This window comes from Apodemus sylvaticus, chromosome 4 (genome assembly GCF_947179515.1).
Source record: "Apodemus sylvaticus chromosome 4, mApoSyl1.1, whole genome shotgun sequence".
NCBI classification, from domain to species: Eukaryota; Metazoa; Chordata; class Mammalia; order Rodentia; family Muridae; genus Apodemus; species Apodemus sylvaticus.
This window is the reverse complement of record NC_067475.1, coordinates 160,815,606-160,828,966: the sequence shown is the minus strand read 5'-3', so window position 1 is coordinate 160,828,966 and position 13,361 is coordinate 160,815,606. Positions and strand designations below refer to the sequence as shown.

At 41.0% G+C, this 13,361-nt stretch overlaps 1 protein-coding gene and 1 pseudogene across 11 annotated transcripts in view; one reads left to right on the top strand and one right to left on the bottom strand.

Annotated features, from left to right (window-relative positions):
- The window catches only part of LOC127683533 (rho GTPase-activating protein 20-like), a 429,795-nt gene that overhangs the window by 396,523 nt on the left and 19,911 nt on the right, over nucleotides 1-13,361 (bottom strand). The window lies entirely within an intron of this gene.
- LOC127683981 (uncharacterized) lies at nucleotides 10,198-10,289 on the top strand (annotated as a pseudogene).

The following is a 13,361-nucleotide window of genomic DNA, read 5'->3' as shown; positions in this document are numbered from 1 at the left end:
ACCTTAAGATATATAGAGGATCACAGTCTTTGGGCTGAATAGCCACACCCCAGCCTTCTACACACCATTAACATTGACAGGGAGGAGAGGCAGGGGCCTGCTGGCAGAACGAGGAGTGTGGCCACCACTTGCAATGAATGACTATTCCCCATGAGTGTCCATTTCTCAAATGGCATGGTGTAGGTCCCAGCCAGAAGAGAGTACAAGAACACCACATCAGTCCACAGAAACGGAGAGTGGCAGATGCTATAGGGAACAACAAGCTGGATCTTCTGTGGACAAAATGAGCAAGCTGGGACTCAAAAGTGAACAATTCAAGCAACCAAACCAAGAACAACAGAAAAAGCAGGACAAAGAGCCTCCTCCCCCCACCAAAAAAAGAGCAAAAAATTTTGAGAACTGCACTTCTCCACGCAGCAAATGATGGAGGCTCAGAAACAAAAAGGCATCAAATAACAACAACAACAAAAACTTGCTGGCTTAACCCCAGACAGCAATGCCGTGAAAAGGGCAAAGTAGTGCACTTAGGATTTACATGGCAGACAAACAGAGACACACAAATCGAGGACCTGTGGAAATTTGGGAACTCAGTGAAAGAAACACCAAGTGGACCTGTCATGGAGGAGAAACAGGAATCTTCAGCACACACAAGTGCTCTCCTTGCCCTTAGCTCCACCATTCACTCAGTCCAGGTGACAACGAACATGGAGAAAGAGGGAACGCCTGGCATGCAGATATATATTAACATACTGTTCTTTGGTTGGTGACATTAAAGAACAGGACCCTTCAATGCTGTTGGCTTTTCTGGCCACCTGTTTTTCTGCCCTATGGCTCACGGCTCACAGTTCCTGAAGCTCCATTTGCTATGATTCCTGTTTCCTGTGTTTACTTACTTGGATGAGTGAATTCTCTGGTGTGGCTTGTGACAATCAGGCACTGTGTATTATATGTGTGTATTCTGATCATTTTAAATTTCTTATTCTGTGAATTTATTGTACATTGACCTCTCCAACATCAAATCCAACATTATTGTTGTTGTTGTTGTTGTTGTAAGACTCCAAGCTTCAGAGACACCAACAGGATGGGCCACTTCTCTTGGAAACTGGGATCATAGCATCCTTTCATATTCAGAAATTCAGATCCCCAGCCACAGGAACTGAGTGGCTCCTGAAGTAAAACAAAAACAAAAAGGTTCTGAAGCTCTAGTGAGCCCAAGCCGGGCAACATTGCCTTGGAATCCTGGGCCACAGCATCCTCTGGACCTCAGTGATCCAGAGCTCCAACCTAGGAGCTCACATTGGAAAAAAATGACCTGAAGCTCCATTGAGTCCAGACTGGGCCACATCCGCTGGGAGGATGGGACCACAGCATCCTTTAGGCTCTGAAATCCAGAGCTCCAAGAAGTGAAGGAAGGCTGGTGTCAAAAACCTCCAGTTTCTTCCCAGTTCTGTCTTTGTCAACTTGTTTGGGGATGGGAGTGGGGTTTAAAGGTCTTCCCTCCCTGCCTCAGAAATCCAGTGGGGAAGTGGTTAAAGGCAGGGTTAACATCTGTGTTTTGTTGTTGCTTAATAGGGGAAAGTAGCAAGGATATTGACTCATTTTCTCATAAAACTCAGCTCAAATATCACATAACTATTATTTTCATTAGTATGGATTCTTGAAAGAAATGAACTAATGTGATTGGTGATTAGATGAGGTGCATAGATAAGTCAGAACTAATTATAGAAATTGACTCATACAGTCAATAATAATAATAATAACAATAATTCCTATGCTATGTCACATCTCTCCTAAGCTGGTTTTTTTTCCAGAAAAAAAAGATTTTTACCTTATATAATTATAACAAAACATTTTGTAAATGATATAAAATCAAATTTCAGAGAGACAGGGACAAAACATATTAACCAAATATCCAAAACAAAAAACTAAAAGCTATCTGTCCATATTTAGAAAATTCTGATATTAGTAGCAGTAAGAGAAGCAATGTATATCATTTAAACAACATTCACTGACCTTTGCAGCCATGCAGACTGTCATTGTTTATACATTAACAGTGACCTCTGACAGCTAAATTTGCAAACTAATCTGGAATGTCTCCAACTCGCCAGCAAGGCATTAACAACCCCCTTAAAATTAGAGTACAGAGAGAATAGATTTTTTAAAGGTTTATTTATTGATTTCATGTATGTGAGCTTCATTCAAACTAACAGCAGAGGGCAACAGATCCCATTACAGTCTCACTATGTTGCTCAGGCAGGTCTCTAAACTCCTGGGCTTAATACCTCAGCATATTCCAAGGAGCTAGGACTGCAGGTGCCCACCATCTGCCTGGCTCCAAACAGCCCTTTGAATATCCTGCTTTGTAATCTGTAGTAGCCTAAATAACTCTTGTCTCTTTTTTGTTCAAACTTAAAATCGTTTTTGTTGTACATGATTACGATAATTTAACCTAATAAAGACTACTGACATCCTTGGTTTGAAGCGCAGTATTCTTTTTCAGTAGAGTATTCAAAAATCAATGTTTCTGTTGTGATATTTTGGCAGTCTCTGAAATCAAGGCTAGTGCTTTCCCCACACTAAGAAAGTGTCTCTTTAAATGAATTACTAGTAATAGTGAAATAACCAGTTTCTAGGGCTTACTGTATAAAACTTAAGTGTTGTAAGCATCTTCCAAAATGTAATTCCTTCAACACTGAAATCACATATTTTTTATTACTCTATTATAAACTCCCATTTTACAAATAAGGAAAAGGTTGCATAGAAATATTAAATAATTTTCTTTAGTTCACATAACCAGAAAACAAAGGAGCTGAAATTCATACCTAAACTATTTGTCCCTAGAACTTGGGCTTTTAACTATTAAGCCATACTCCTAATTTCTAGATACAGGTCCTTGACTCAAGTATCACAGTGTCTTTCTGGAAGCTTCAGGAGAGAGGCAGTGACCTCTCTCTGTTATTACTATCTCTGTTCTTTAGTGGGGGGCTAATATCCTTTTAGTTCCTCGAGATATCCCAGAGAATTCATGTTGCCTATGATTTTACCCTGAGCCAGCTTTGACCTTTGACCTAAACAGAACCTTCAGCTTCTTCACACTCAGGATAAATGTCTTCATTCCTGCTAGAATTCATTTTGTTATCAACACAGTTGCATGTCTATCTGGGACACTTGCCCAACAGTAGATTAGGAGCAATCAGTTGTTCATCAAGAGGTGATCGTTTGCTCATGAAGCACTATTTTGTCCATCCAGTTTTTAGAAAAGTTGAGATATACTGAAAGATCATTGGATGAATTAATGCAAGGGTTTCAGGAAGAGAGGGAGAGGAAGCAGGTAACACCCAAGAGTAGGATGCTGGCCTGACCTCTATAAAGGAGAGAAGGCAAGAAAAAGAACCAGTCTTTAACATAGGGTACGACAGACTCAGTCAATCAGTGCCGGGTGTCCAGTCAAAGGCATGGGTGAAGGGTGTTTCCTGTCTCATATAAATAGGCCTGTGCTGCTCCATCTGGCACTGATGAGAAGAAGAGTTCACAAGTGCAGCCTCCTTGTGAGGTTAGGGAGGAGGAGATGCAGAAGCCTGGCTGCCCAGATTGACAATCAGATCTGCTGCCCAGATTGGATATCAGAGGCACGATTTGTGTTTTTTTGGTTTGTGGGAGTTTTTTTTTTTCCTTTTCTTGTTTTTTATTTTTCAAGGACAGGGTCTCATTGTATATCCCTGGCCAGTCTGGGACTCACTATATGTGGCAGGCTAGTCTCCAGTTCGAGATCTGCCTGTGTCTTCTGGGATTAAAGGCTTGTGCCACTATGCCAGCTCAGAGGCCTATTTTCCTGGCCACCATATTGAGGTCTCAGAGGTGAACAGGACATGTAAAGTTTAAACTTTCCAATGTGGCTGTGTCTTTTAACCACCAAGGATGGAAACTCCTTTCCCACTACCAATACCCAAGCCCATTTGAAAGTTATTGATTCCTTGATCAGTCTTTTTCTCCTTTCTTTTTTTCTGTCTTAAATCTGACAGTTGATCTTGCATGTCTTCAGACCCCAGGTGTGTCCCTGCCTGCCATGCTAAACTCTGTACTGCCTAAACTCAGTAACTCCTGCACTCAGGAGCTGGAAATAAGCAGAAGTGGTGTTAAGGTCAGGTTAGGGTGGTGGAGAAGCTACTTTCATGATGTTCCACAAGATGGCCATTTTCAGCTTTCTGATGAAATTTCATACTTGAGTTTTTAATGATTTAATTTTATCAATTTTATCTGCTAGCCAAGTTGACTCCCCTTTCCTTTATTTTTGGTGAGAAGATACAAATGTAAAATGATGGTGATGATGATGTAGTTCTGGCTTACCTGGAACTGTCAGGAGATCACAGTTGTTCCCCATAGAGAGATCAGTCCTTTCTTGAAAGAAAGTGTGAAAGAGATGGAGGGGGGGGGGTTAAACAGGGAGACAGAGAGATAGAGAGACAGAGAGACATAGAGAGAGAGACAGAGAGAAAGAGAGACAGAGAAAGAGAGACAGAGAGAGAAAGATGGACAGAAGGAGGGAGGTAGGAAAGCAAAGAAGGAAGGAGGTAAGAATGAAAGAAAAGGAGCCTTAGATTTCTGGGGGTGCAAACCGTCAGGGGTCTGCCTGCACTCAGGAACTGAGCACATAGGCGGCTTTTGTCTGCCAGCCCACCGGGCTCAGGAAGCTGTGGAAGGAGAGAAGCCCTGCAGCCATATATGCTGTCTGCAGGGACACAAAAGGATCACTAGGTACTGTAACATCCTGAGCCTTAGATTTCTGGTGGTGCAAACTGCAAGGGGTCTGCCTCCACTCAGGAACTGAGCACATAGGCGGCTTTTGTCTACCAGCCCGCCGGGCTCGGGGCCCGTGTCCTGCCCAGGAAGCTGTGGAAGGAGAGAAGCCCCACTGCCATATTTGCTGTCTGCAGGGACACAAAAGGATCACTAGGTACTGTAACACCCTGAGCTTTAGATTTCTGGTGGTGCAAACCACCAGGGGTCTGCCTGCACTCAGGAACTGAGCACATAGGCGGTTCATCTGCAAGCCAGTCCATCATAGGACCTGGGTCCTATGTGAGAATCAACAGAGGGAGTGACCCCCACCACAACTTCTTCCCTCCATAATAGAGCAGACAGAGAACACCTGGTTGACCTTGACAACCTAAGTATAGCATTGCTTGAGCCAAGATTGAGAAGGGCTCCAAAGGCACAAAAGAGGAAGCCAGCATATCAGTAATCTGTGCCAGAAGAAACCCAGTCATCCAGTGTTGCAGAAATAACCTTAAAGATCCACAGTAGGTTGAAGCTCCAGCCAGTGACAATAAGACCATCTAACTCCTGGGAGACCAGATAGCTAAAGGCAAATGTAGGAACATTACTAACAGAAACCAAGGCATTATGGCAGCATCTGAACCCAATTCTCCAACATTAGCAAGTCCTGGATACCCCAACACACCAGAAAAACAAGATTTGGATTTAAAATCACTAGTCATTATGCTAGTACAGGAACACATGAAGAACATACTTAAAGAAATTCAGGAGAAAATGGATCAAAAATTAGAAGCCCTTACAAGGGAAACACAAAAATCATTGAAAGAAATTCAGGAGAATACAAAAGCCAATAAGGAAGAAACGCAAAAATCACTTAAAGAAATACAGGAGAACCTTGATCAACAGGCAGAAGTCATGAAAGAGGAAACACAAAAATCGCTTAAAGAATTAGAGGAAAACACAAACAAGCAAATGACAGAACTGAGCAAAAATTTTCAGGATCTAAAAACAGAAGTAGAAACAACTAAGAAAGCACAAAGGGAGACAACTTTGGAGATAGAAAACCTTGGGAAGAAATCAGGGACCATAGATGCAAATATCAACAACAGAATACAAGAGATAGAAGAAAGAATCTCAGATGCCGAAGATACCATAGAAATCATGGACTCAACAGTTAAAGAAAATGCAAAATGCAAAAAGCTTGTAACCCAAAAATATCCAGGAAATCCAGGACACAATGAGAAAGCCAAATCTAAGGATCATAGGTATTGATGAGTGTGAAGATCTACAACTTAAAGGGCCAGCAAATATCTTCAACAATATTATGGAAGAAAACTTCCCTAACCTAAAGAGAGAGATGCCCATGAATATACAAGAAGCCTACAGAACTCCAAACAGACTGGACCAGAACAGAAATAACTCCCGTCACATAATAATCAAAACCCCAAATGTACTAAAGAAAGAAAGAATACTTAGGGCAGTAAGAGAAAAAGGGCAAGTAACATATAAAGGAAGACCTATCAGAATTACACCAGATTTCTCACCAGAGACCATGAAAGCTAGAAGATCCTGGGCAGATCTCATGCAGACTCTAAGAGAAGAAAAATGCCAGCCAAGATTACTATACCCAGCGAAACTCTCAATCACTGTAGATGGAGAAACCATGACAAAACCACTACTGGGCATATATCCAGAGGATTCTTCAGCATGCAATAAGGACACATGCTCCACTATGTTCATAGCAGCCCTATTTGTAGTAGCCAGAAGCTGGAAAGAACCTAGATGTCCTTCAACGGAGGAATGGATACAAAAAATGTGGTATATTTACACAATGGAGTACTATTCAGCCATTAGAAACAATGAATTCATGAAATTCTTAGACAAATGGATGGAGCTGGAGAACATCATACTAAGTGAGGTAACCCAGTCTCAAAAGATCAATCATGGTATGCACTCACTGATAAGTGGATATTAGCCTAGAAACTTTGAATACCCAGGACATAATCCACAAATTAAATGATGTCCAAAAAGAATGGAGGAGTGAGCCCTGGTTCTGGAAAGACTCAGTGCAAGAGTATAGGGGAATTCCTGAACAGGGAAGTGGGAAGGGGTAGATGGAAGAATAGGGGGACAGAAGAGGGCTTATGGGACTTTCGGGGAGTGGGGACCCAGAAAAGGGGAAATCATTTGCAATGTAAATAAATAAATGAAAAAAAAAGAAAAAGAAAGAAAGAACAAAAGAAAGAAAGAATAAAAGAATGAAAGAGAGAAAGAAGGAAGGAAAGGGAGAAAGAAAGGGCAAATAAATAAAATAAATAGAAACATAATTATAATTGAATTGGAACAAGCCAACACACACAGACACACACATACACACACAGGGACAAGGGAGAGCAGGGAATGGGATATGGCACATCTGCCTCCTTTTCTTTTTGTATTGGTTTTTTTTTTGGAATTTTTTTGCACTTTTTATTGAATATATTCCTCATTTACATTTTAAATGTTATACCCTTTCCCAGTTTCCTCCCCTCCTCGAAATACCCCAACCCATCCTCCCACCCCCTGCCTCCAAGAATATGTCCCCCACCCAACACACTACCACCTACCCTCCCCCCTCGATTTTCCCATGCTGGGGCATCTGTTGGACATTTATAGGAACAGAGACCTGTCCTCCTACTGAAGCCCAACAAGGCATTCCTCTGCCACTCTTTTGGCTGGAACCATGTGTAACCTGTGGTTGATGGCTCAGTCCCTGGGAACCCTGGGGCATCTGGTCAGCCAAAATCATTATTCTTCCCAGACTAATTCTTAACCACCCAGCACTCCCAGAGCTCCCAGGGACAAAACCATCAACCAAAGAGTACACATGAAGTTACCCATGACTCCAGAAGCATAGGCAGCAGAGGATGGCCTTGTTGGACATCAAAGGGAAGACAGGCCCATAAATGTTCTGTGCTGCAGTGTAGGGGACTACCAGGACAAGGAAGCAGGAGGGGTTTGATTGGGGAACAGGGAGAGCTAAGATAGCTCATGGGATTTTCACGGGGGTGGGGGGCAGGAAAGAAGATAATATTTGAAATATAAATAAAGAATATATCTAGTTAACATCTACAACAAAAGAGAATAAGCAGAATCTGCCTCCTTTTCAAGTTGTTATTCGTTCCCAAATTCAACTAGAAGGATGGCACCGTAAATAATTCATTTTTTTAAACTGTGTTTGAAACTTTTCTCAAAATGAGTTGAGGAATGTAAAGGGGAGTGTCTGCCAAACCCCAAACACAGTAGAGGAAAAGAAAGTTACAATCAGTAAGTAATGAAGTAAGTATAAACTTAAAAAAAGAAAAGAAAAGAATATTTTAGTTTTGTACAAAATGCCTAATTAAAGTGTAGCCTCTCATAGTAAGGAATACATGTTGCACAGAATAACAGATTACTAGACACAACCAATGCATCATTAAATAAAGATTGATGTCTCTCATTCCTTTTCCTGCCACTTGTGAGTTCTATGTTGCTTTGGCACAGCAAGTTTTGATGTATTCCTCCAATGTCTTTCTTCACAAGGGTTTCCATATAGTTGAAAAAATAAGATACTCCTTGTACAGGTCTCCACCTAACAGAACAAGTACTCAGTGGATAAGTTATCATAACAATGTTCATGTTAAATTTTAAAAGGTTTATGATAGTAAAAAAACAGTAAATAATGTTGAAAGAGAAGATCTGAGGAATATTATAGCAACATTTATACTGATGATTTAATACACTGTATACATGTATGAAATTCAAAATAAGGAAGAATGTGATATTAAAAACTAATTGTAACTTTGAACATAAATGATATGCTAATGGGAAACTTAGTAAGAAATTAAAAAATTAAACATCATTAAAAATTCTAGACTTCTTTTCATACCTGTGAACACCCTGGCCTTTCCTATATTGTCCTATATGTCAGTTTCCTTCAGAAATTTCTTTTTCGTATGTTTGTCCCTTCCCCAAACTGTCTTGAATGGTGAAAACTTAGAAATGAGTAGCTGGAGTATATTAGCATTTGAAAGTGTAGTTGCATGAATCTCCACAACTCAAGCCAAAGACCTCTGCTTTCATGATCCTGATGTTCAGCTGAGCTGTCAAAACTATTATAATAAGCTAGATAACTCTCAATGCAGAAAAACAATCACATGTACAAACAAGCAAACACTCCAGCATTCAAAAATTAGTCATGAAGTTGATCTTGTCCAGACACAGGTGACAGTTCCGTGTGTCTTTCCTGTGGCTCCTATGAGGATATCAACATTGATTCTGGAAAGTAAACATTCTTGTACATTTTAAAGTCTCCACCTAGATTCCTGCACCTCTCCAAACCTCTCCATCTCCTGTGCTATGCTAACAATTGCTTTCTATATACATACCTTTACAGTGGAGCCTGGAATTGAGAGCAAATCAATGCATATGAAATTATCGCTTTCCTTCTAGGCACTATATAACAAACTGAAGACTGCAGTTGGTAAACCAACCACTGAAGTCTGAGGATTCATTAGCAGTCAGGGTGACAGGCCATTGTGAAGTCAAGATTCAAGAGCTTATGCTATAACTGACAAAGTGACAAGTGCATTTCATCCTCTTCAGTCTTTTGGTTTTAAAATCATGTTCGTTTAATAATTGTTGAACCATAGGCATTTTTATTAAATAACAGATTCTCAGAAAAGTATATGTTAATAGCTAAATAGATAGATGAAATGATAGACAGATAGATATCAGTAATAATATCTATCCAAGAAGAGAAGTAATTTTCTACAAAACATTTTGAAATTCATACACATTCTCAAATATTCTCAATACATGATTCTTTTTTAACCTATCAAAGGTATATGTGAAAATTCAGCTTCATTAACCCTATGAACCGTAGAGACCAACATGCAAAAATCACAGGACACTTTAAAAATAAATATGCTTTACTGAACAGAGTCAGAAAGCTTCATCTACAGGAAAGTCAGTCAGTATTGTAGATTAGTATATTATACTTCTCATCACAATGATGCTTAGTTCAGAATCATAGTCAAGGATAAAATACATTCCTTAAATGAATTCATTCTATCCTCTACATCTTCACCATAAAAACAGAAAAAATAAGTATAAAATATGATTCTATTTTATTTTCTTGCTATTAAAGTTTGAGGTTTAATAATTAGGTCTTTTTATTCCTTTTTTTCTGATGAATATTTTCTTCCTCCTGCTTTTTATTAAGTAGATTCTTTTGTAATACAACATATTCTGATAGTTTTCCCTCCCTCTACTCCTCAGCTCCTCCCCACCCGACACGCCCACATGCACGCACGCCCCACCCCTCCCCCCCACACACATGCACACCTTCTCTCACATCTGGGCTCAGTCCATTTCTTTATCTCAGTAGAAAAGAACAGGTTTATTGCTTCTCGGCCTTTTGGCTAAGATCAAGTGTAGAAAAGAACAGGCTTCTTAGAGTCTACAGACTAAAATTTTTTTTCAGAGAAACCAATGAAAGACCCAAAACTGTTCAATTGTGAGGTAAAGAAAATAAACTTAAGTCCAATCAAATGTTCTTGACCTCACAGTGGTATGAACTCGCTGATAAGCAGCTATTAGCCTAGAAGATCAGAATACCCAAGAAACAATTCACATATCAAATGATGCCCAAGAAGAAGGAAGGAGAGGCCCCTAGTCCTAGAAAGGCTCAGTGCAGCAGTTTAGGGGAATACCAGGAAAGGGGAGCAGGAAGGGGTTCATGAGGTAACAAGGGGCGGGAAGAGGGCTTATGGGACTTTTTGAGAGGGGAGATCCAGGAAAGGGGAAATAATTTGAAATGTAAACAAAAAATATATCAAAAAATTAATTAAATTACACTTACAAAAAAAACTTCTTGAATACTACTGACATGTAAGTACACTTACTGCATCTATTCTGATATGTGGCTGTACGGGTTATTGTCACACTTCATAGGTGTTAGAAGCAGAATACTCCTGTCAATTGCTTCCCTAACACGTCAACATGTCTAATATTTTATGTACCATAGAAACTCATTTTCAACGTAGACGTTGCTAAGTCATAAACCGCTAGAATCAGTTGAATTTAGACATATTGCTGTAAGATTTCTTTGGCAAAAGGCACTCAACCTCCCATGGCTGGGGCTAGAAATTTAAGTCAGATTTATGGAAGTAGTGAGGCTGTAGACTTGAAAATTTATCACACTAATTTACTAGATCAGCTCAATTCCTTCCGTAGCATTCTAAATAATTTATACATTTATTTATGTATTTTTTAAAACTTAATATTTTATCCCCCCATCTCATCCACTCTCAGAACTTTCCACATCCCATATCTCCTCCCCACCCTGCTGTCTCCACATGGATGTCCTCATCCTCCAGCCCACCTGACCTCTAAACTCCCTGGGCCCTAGAGTCTCTTGAGGGTTAGGTGCATCATCTCTGAATGAATACAGACCTGGAGGTTTCTTTTGTAAGTGTGTTGGGGGCCTCATGTCAGCTGGTGTATGCTGCCTATTTGGTGGTTCAGTGTTTAAGAGATCTGAGAGGTCCAGATTGAGAGTGCTGGTCGTCCTACTGGGTCTCCTTCCTTAGCTGCTTTCATCCTTCCCTAATTCAACAACAGGAGTCAGGTGCTTCTGTCCATTAGTTGGGTGCAAATGTCTGTATCTGACTCTTTCAGCTGCTTGTTGGATCATTCAGAGGGCAGTCAAGATAGGTCCCTTATTGTGAACTCTCCATAGCCTCAGTAATAGTGTCAGACCTTAGAGCCTCCGCTTGAGCTAGACCTCACTTTGGGCCTATCTCTGGCTCTTTTCCTCAGGCTCCTTTCCATTTCTATCTCTGCAGTTGTTTCAGAGAGGAACAATTACAGATCAGAGTTGTGACTGTGGGATGCCCCTCCCTCATTTGATGCCCTATCTTTCTTCCTGCTGGAGGTGGGCTATGTTCCCTCTCCCCACTGTCAGGCATCTAAGGTTGCTCCCTTTAGTGCCTGATAGTTGCTCACCTCCCAGGACTCTGGTACATTCTGGAGGGTCTGCCCCCTAACCTTCTACTTTCCAAGGTTGCTTGTTTACATTCTTTGTGCTGGCCCTCAGGGCTTCAGTCCTTTTCCTTCTCCCCATCCTAGATCAGGTTCCCCTCTCCCATGACTCCCCTGACCACTGTCCACTTTCCTTCCCAGGTCCCACCCTTCTTCCCCACTTGTGATTGCTTTCTTCTCCCTCCCAAGTGGGACTGAGTTGTCCTCACTTGTGCACTTCAGCTTGTTGACCTTTTTTGAGGTCTGTGGACTGTATGTTGGGTATTATGCATTTTTTGGCTAATATCCGCTTATTAGTGAGAACATTAGTGTGTCCTTTTGTGTCCGAATACCTTACTCAGAATATTTTCTAATTCCTTCCATTTGCTTGAAAAATTCAGGATGTCCTCATGCTTAACAGCTGAGTAGTATTCCGTTGTGTAAATGAACATTTTCTGTATCGATTTGTTGTGGGACATCTGGGTTGTTTCCAGCTTCTAGGTATCTAAGATACCTAGCAGCACAAGGTTGCTATGAACATAGTGGAACACGTGCCTCTGTGGCATGGTAGGCATCATTTGGGTATATTCTCAAGAGTGGTATTGCTAGGTCATCAGGTAGATCTATTTCCATTTTTCAAAATAAACACCAGAATGATTTCCAGAATGGTTGTAACAGGTTGCAACTCCACCAGCAATGGCGGAGTGTTCCTCTTTCTACATATCCTCAACAACACTGGTTGTCATCTGAGGTTTTTGAATGTAGTCAATCTGATTGGTGTAAAGTGGGATCCTGGGGTCATTTTGTTGTTGTTGTTTTGTTGGTTTTTGTTTTCTCTCAATATCTATTTTTCTATTGAGTATCTTCATTTACATTGCCAATGGTAAAACCTTTCCCAATTCCCCCCTCCTGAAAGCCCCCCTCCCCAAAGATTCCCTACCCCTCCTCCCATCACTTGCCTCCATGTGTATGCCCCTCTACCTGACACATTCCCACCTCACCCCCACCCCCCACCCCTGTCTGTTTCCTTTTGTCGGGGCCTCTATTGAGCCTTTACCTGACCAAAGACCACTCCTCCCACTGATCCTGATGGTTCAGTCCCTGGGAGTCTTGGGGTGTCTGAGTGTCTGAAGTCATTCTTATTCCCATGGGGCTGTAACCCCTTCAGGTACTCCGGACTACCCTCCAGATCCTCCCACTGGTGACCCCAAGCCCAGTCCAATAGTTGGTTGCTAGTTTCTGCCTCTGTATTTATAGAGCTCTGTCAGGGCCCATCTGGAGACAGCCATGGCATGCTCCTTTTGGTACATGCTTCTTGTTGTAGTGTCGGGGTTTGGTGACTGTTTGTAGGATGAATCCCCAGGTAAGGCAGTCTCTGGGTGGCCTTTACTTCAGACTCTGCTCATTTCTCTGATCACTAAAACCTTTGACCATTCCTATGTTTTTTGAAGCCATGATTCACCTTTAATCTTATCATGTGTGATGATTAATGCTGATCATTAATGGAATTCTATTTAGAATTCTCTCTGAAAAAAGATTCTGGA